Source organism: Triticum dicoccoides, chromosome 7A, assembly GCF_002162155.2.
Source record: "Triticum dicoccoides isolate Atlit2015 ecotype Zavitan chromosome 7A, WEW_v2.0, whole genome shotgun sequence".
NCBI classification, from domain to species: Eukaryota; Viridiplantae; Streptophyta; class Magnoliopsida; order Poales; family Poaceae; genus Triticum; species Triticum dicoccoides.
In genome coordinates this window covers 167,539,325-167,546,671 of record NC_041392.1, presented here as the reverse complement: position 1 = coordinate 167,546,671, position 7,347 = coordinate 167,539,325, and positions in this window count along the sequence as shown.

Below are 7,347 nucleotides of genomic sequence, written 5' to 3'. Positions count from 1 at the left end.
AGGGGGCCGGGGCGGTGGAGGTGGGAATCGCGGGAGGGGCGGCGGGGTGTCTCGATCGGATCTGGAGAATGGGAAAGGATGAGGGTGGGTGGGTGGGTTAGGGTTTGGGTTTCTCGGGAGAAGCTTCACCGTCGATGTGTGCGTAATGGATGGCTCAGATCTCGTCCGATTGGGCGATCCGCGTGAACGTGGTTCCTCTCTTCTCATTGGCTAGTTGTCTCGCAGTGGAATCTTTAAATTTTGTACCCAAATCACCGACTTTTAAATAAAAGACTACAAATCTGTGTTGTAAAAATAGGCCACGTCCTCTTTTCAAAAATATTAGTCCACAATTTATGTACAATTAACTAAAAAATAATGTCAATATGTTTCCATCCACACCTCATATCTATCTATTACAGAAAAAAGAAAACTCTAACCGTTTATTTGATGTATTAGAAAATCACAACCATTTATTATGCCGTCGATGTCAATGACGATGAAAGGATCGGATGCTCAGGACACCCCCCCCCACACACACACACATGCACGCAATGGAGAAGATGTTGCATGTGGAGAAGAGCCAATGTGATGGCAACATTAATGGCATAGTTTGTTCAAATGATCTCATATTGTGCACACGGGTGCATCTTGGAATTCCAAACAATGTTGCCTAAGGGAGTTTTCATTTTCTTTGCACGGAAAATTCATTTTCCATTTTTCGAGTGCCCGAAACGAGGTTTTTTTTGTGAAGGAACTACCATATATTTGTTGAAAAATTGTACAAAATTAATTTTCTAAAATAGTAGGACATATTTAATGCACAGTTGGCCATATGGTTGGGCGTAAAAAGTTTTGATCCACCTCTCGTGAAAAAGACAGATTCCCAATGATTCAGTAGGAAGCGGGTTAAATTTGAATTGTAGTTGCCTATTAGTTTGCTCTTTATTTTTTCCAAAAATCATTTATAGGTACATAAGTATATATTTAATCAGAGAAACACAAAAAATTCCAAGATTCAACCACTAGCTAGGAACGGTCATTCCCGTCGTTTTGACCGCATTTTGAAACGGGCATAAAAATTCAAAAAAAAAACAAAAAATTGGAAAACCTTTGCATTGTTTCATCATATGTGGCCAAGTTACCAGCAAAAATTATAAACTTGTAATACGGAATTATTTTTAAAAAGTATTCTCAGAAACGAGCTATCATGCGTGAAGATTCATGGCTTTCAAGCCAAATGACCAATCTTATGGCCACATTCATGGCATAGTTTGTTCAAATGGTCTCATATTGTCCACAAGGGTGCATCTTGGAATTCCAAACAATGTTGCCTAAGGGAGTTTTCATTTTTTTGCACGGAAAATTCATTTTCCATTGTTCGAGTGCCCGAAATGAGGTTTTTTGTGAAAGAACTACCATATATTTGTTGCAAAATTGGACCAAATCAATTTTCTAAAATACTAGGACATATTTAATGCACAGTTGACCAAATGGTTGGGCATAAAAAGTTTTGATCCACCTCTCAGGAAAAAGACAAATTCCTAGCCGATTTAGTAGGAAGCGGGTCAAATTTGAACTGTAGCTGCCTCGTAGTTTGCTCTTTATTTTTTCCAAAAATCATTTATAGGTACATAAGTATCTATTTAATTAGAGAAACACCAAAAAAATCCCAAGATTCAACCACTAGCTAGGAACGGTCAAGCCCGTCGTTTTGACCGCATTTTGAAACGGGCATAAAAAATTAAAAAAAAATAAAAAATTGGAAAACCATCGCATTGCGTCATTATATGTGACCAAGTTGCCAGGAAAAATAATAAACTTGTAATGCGGCAATTATTTTAAAAAAGTGTTCTCAGAAATGAGCTATCACGCGTCAAGGTTCATGGCTTTCAAGCTAAATGATCAATCTTATGGCCACATTCATGGCATAGTTTGTTCAAATAATCTCATATCGTGCACAAGGGTGCACCTTGGAATTCCAAACATTGATGCCTAAGGGAGTTTTCATTTTCTATGCACGAAAATTTCATTTTCCATTTTTTGAGTGTCTGAAATGAGTTTTTTTGTGAAGGACCTACCATATATTTGTTGCAAAATTGGACCAAATAAATTTTCTAAAATACTAGGCCATATTTGATTCACAATTGACCAAATGGTTGGGTGTCAAAAGCCTTGCTCCACCTCTGGTGAAAAAGACAAATTCCCACCGATTCAGTAGGAAGCGGGTCAAATTTGAACTGTAGCTGCCTCATAGTTTGCTCTTTATTTTTTCAAAAAATCATTTCTAGATACATAAGTATCTATTTAATCAGAGAAACATCAAAAGTTTTCCAAGATTCAACCACTAGCTAGGAATGGTCAAACCCGCCGTTTTGACCACATTTTGAAACGGGCATAAAAAATTCAAAAAAATCAAAAATTTGGGAAACCTTCGCATTGTGTCATTATATGTGACCAAGTTTCCAGGAAAAATAACAAACTTGTAATACGGCAATTATTTTAAAAAAGTATTCTCAGAAATGAGCTATCACGCGTGAAGATTCATGGCTTTCAAGCCAGATGATCAATCCTATGGCCACATTCATGGCATAGTTTATTCAAATGATCTCATATCGTGCACAAGGGTGCATATTGGAATGGAAAACAATGTTGCCTAAGGGACTTTTTATTTTCTTTGCACGGAAAATTCATTTTCCATTTTCCGAGTGCCCGAATTGAGTTCTCTTTGTGAAGGACCTACCATACATTTGTTGCAAAATTGGACTAAATAAATTTTCTAAAATACTAGGCCATATTTTATTCACAATTGACCAAATGGTTGGGTGTCAAAAGCCTTGATCCACCTCTGGTGAAAAAGACAAATTCCCGTCGATTCAGTAGGAAGCGGGTCAAATTTGAACTGCGGCTGCCTCATAGTTTGCTCTTTATTTTTTCAAAAAATCATTTCTAGATAAATAAGTATCTATTTAATTAGAGAAATATCAAAAGTTTTCCAAGATTCAACCACTAGCTAGAAAAGGTCAAACCCACCATTTTGACCGCATTTTGAAACGGGCATAAAAAATTCAAAAAAATCAAAAATTTGGAAAACCTTTGCATTGTGTCATTATATGTGACCAAGTTTCTAGGAAAAATAATAAACTTGTAACACGACAATTATTTTAAAAAAGTGTTCTCCGAAATGAGCTATCATGCATGAAGATCCATGGCTTTCAAGTCAAATGATCAATCTTATGGCCACATTCATGGCATAGTTTGTTCAAATGATCTCATATTATGCAAAAGGGTGCATATTGGAATGGCAAACAATGTTGCCTAAGGGACTTTTTATTTTCCTTGCACGGAAAATTCATTTTCCATTTTCCGAGTGCCCGAATTGAGTTCTTTTTGTGAAGGACCTACCATATATTTGTTGCAAAATTGGACCAAATCATTTTTATAAAATATTAGGCCATATTTATTGCATAATTGAAAAAATGGTTTGGTGTCAAAAGTTTTGATCCACCACTTGTGAAAAAGACAAATTTCTGCCGATTCAGTAGGAAGCAGGTCAATTTTGAACTGCATCTACCTTATTGTTTGCTCTTTATTTTTTCCAAAAATAATTTCTAGTTACATAAGTATCTATTTAATCATAAATACATGGTTTGGTGGCGATACGTCGAGGTTTGGATGTGGCCCAGGGCCCCAACTCCAAAGCGCGTAAACTCGCATGCCTGCCGCATGGTCACCACGTGACCTTGGCGTTGACATGCTTTCTGGGAGGCCTAGGCATGTCTAGTGGGTTGGGAACTCCCTAGATAGGTGCTAGGAAGAAAATTACAACAGAAGAATCTCACGAGGAGACTGACCTTTGCTCAAAGATGAATTAGCAGCCAAGTGTTTGATTAGCGATACAGGAAATGCACATGGCCAATGGGCGTGAGTTTTGGCTGAGGATGATCATCTACTAAGGAGAATGTCTTCACAAATTTTTAGCTCAAAAGGAGGAACCTAGGTGGTACTTGCTTTGCAAAGTTCCACGCTGGACAAAAATATGAATGTTGAGGCTGGGCCCAAAATAATGAATGGATTGAGCTGAAATTTGGTGGAGGATGGTTATTTGGGTATAGGAAAGCATTGTCGAAAATTGATACCATTTGGACATGCCAAAGTAGTACTTCCTTCACAATGCTCTTCTATGGACAGAAACTTGGGAAGACTAGTGAGAGAGATTGGATAAATGAAATGAGCTAAAAATTGGTGTAGGTAAGTTACATAGGTATGGTCACGCGCTGGTAAAATTTCAGATCATTTGGGTAAGCCTAGCTAGTACTTACTTCACAAAGCTTCTGTCGAGGTAGAAACTTTGGAAATTTCCTGAGAAATATTTACTAGGAAAATTGAGCTGAATATTATCATGTGGCAACGATTTGGGTATGGAAGAGTGCCAGAAAAGTTTGAGGGTAATAGGAGGGGTCTATATAACACTGGCTTTGCAACGTGCCAATTTGGCCATAAAATATAAATTGAACCTGGGCTCACATAGATGATTTGACTGAGCTGCAATTTGGAGGAGGGTGATAATTTGGGCATATGAAGGAACTGTATAAATTTCATGTCATTTCGATATATAAAAAGGTACTTCCTTCACAATGCTTCTAGGTGGAAAAAAACTTTGGAAATTTGCCGAGGAAGATTTGCTAGGCAAATGGAGCTGAATTTTGTCATGCGGTAATGATTTGGATAGGAAAGAGTGCCCAAAAATTCCAAGGGCAATCAAGAATATATAAATAGCACTTCCTTCATAAAATGTTGTTGTGAACAGAATAGGAAAATGAATATTGTTGAATTAGTTTTGAACTAGGCAAGGAAGGATTTTTACATATTTGATGAAGATATGACCCGAAAAATTTATGAGATTTTTTTGGGAATTTTGGGAATGACAGAAATATAGGTTGCTTCACAACCTAGGGCAAAAACTGCCACATGGACATGACACATAGGCAAAACTGATGAGGTGGCGCCTAGTCATAGCAACCCACCACAATTTACAAGGTTATGACCATCTATATTGGTCATGATCAGCTAGAAATAAGGCAGTAGACCAGTGCTATCTGCTTTATGACCATTTCGTGTAAGGAAATTATGACCTTTCTGACCAAAATGGTCGTTATAGTTTAGGGTTTGGTCCATTTTGTGTAAGGAAATTACGACAGCTTTATGAACAGCTTTTGACCAATTGGTCTGAAATGGTCATAGGTCTATGACCAATTCTTCCAGGGTCACTGACAGAAGGTCACTAGTTGACATATTTCTTGTAGTGATATCGGGCAAGCGTTCAAATCCTCGTACTCACCGCGGTAGAGGATGCAATCATTAGGGCATGCATGTATCTTCTGCACCTCTAACCCTAGAGGGCAGACAACCTTCTTTGCTTCGTACGTACTCTCGGGCATTTCGTTGTCCTTTAGAAGCATATTCTTTATCATTACCAGCAACTTTCCAAATCCCTTGTCAGATACACCATTCTCTGCCTTCCATTGCAGCAATTCCACTGTGGTGCCCAGCTTTTTCTTGTCACCTACGCAATTCGGGTACAACAATTTTTTTTGTGATCCTCTAACATGCGCTGCAACTTCTTCTTCTCCAAATCACTTGCGCAGTTTATCTTTGCATCGGCAATGCCCCGGCCTAGATCATCAACAGGCTCATCTGATGCCTCTTCTTCAGCTTCTTCTCGCATTGCCGGCTCAGCTTCTTCCCCCATTGTTGTATCATCATATTCAGGGAACCCATGGCCAGGATAGCTATCGTCGTCCTCTTCTTCTTCAATGTCTTCCATTATAACCCCTCTTTCTCCGTGCTTGGTCCAAACATTATAGTGGGGCACGAAACCGGACTTAAACAGGTGGACGTGAATGGTTCTTGACTTAGAGTAATTTAGATCATTCTTATAGCCAGCACATGGACAAGGCATAAAACCATCCGTCTGCTTGTTTGCCTCAGCCGCAAGCAGAAAAGTTTGCACGCCATTAATGAACTCGGGAGAGCATCGGTCATCGTACATCCATTGTCCGCTCATCTTCATTACACAACACCGAAAAAGACCAAATTAATACAAGTTCATACATAAAGTTCATACAACACTTAAATGCAACAAACAAATAACTCTCTAGCTAAAGAATCTAAATGCAACAACAAATGCGATCAAGATTGCAACTAAGGTAACAATTGATCCAACAGCATAATGATACCAAGCCTCACTATGAATGGCATATTTTCTAATCTTTCTAATCTTCAAGCGCATTTTCTCCATCTTAATCTTGTGATCATCGACGACATCGGCAACATGCAACTCCAATTCCATCTTCTCCCCCTCAATTCTTTTCAATTTTTCCTTCAAATCCTTGTTTTCTCTTTCAACTAAATTTAACCTCTTGACAATAGGGTCGGTTGGAATTTCCGGTTCAACTACCTCCTACATACAAATATCTATGTCAACTTTATGGGCATAATTTGTCATAAACACGAAATGCAACAAATAGTTTTAAAAGAGAATATACCAAATCTGAATCATAACCTGGACGAGGGCCGACGGGGACGGATATCAAAACCATGGCACTATGTATAACAAACAACGTATGGGTAAGATAATTATATGAGTAACTATATATCTAGATCACACAAACATCAATTTTTTATATAAAACATTCATGAACAAGAGGCTCACCACGAGGTGGTGCCGGCGACGGGACATTGCGGGCGATCGACGGTGGTTACGACGGAGATTTAGAAGGCACTAAGTAAACCACACCTACATATGCAAACTAAGTGTTATTTTTGACCTCAAATTGCATATAAATCAAATACTAGCACATATATATAATTCCTCCCAAATTACTAAACTCAAAAATCAATCACTATATAAAGCATTGCAAGAGCTAATCTAGCAATGAGAGATGAAAGGACAAAGTTGCTAACCTTTGTGATCATTTGAATGGATGGGGGCCTTCAAATCTTGACAAATTTTGGGCAAAACGTATGATGAGCTTGAGAGGAAGAGGGAAAGAACAGAGAGGAGAGGGGAAAGGGGAAGAACAGAGCGAGCTCGGGTGGACGAAGGGTGTATGTAGGACAACCTTTAGTACCGGTTCGTGATACGACCCGGTACTGAAGGTGTTGGAGGGGCCCCGGACTGACAACATCCTGCTACCACTCACTTTAGTACCGGTTCGTGCCACGAACCGGTACTAATGATGTCCGCCCGCCTAGCCGTTGGAACCGGCACTAATGGACACATTAGTGTCGGCTCAAATTCAAACCGGCACTAATGTGCTTCACATTTGACCCTTTTTCTACTAGTTTTAGTCCCCCATTGAATTT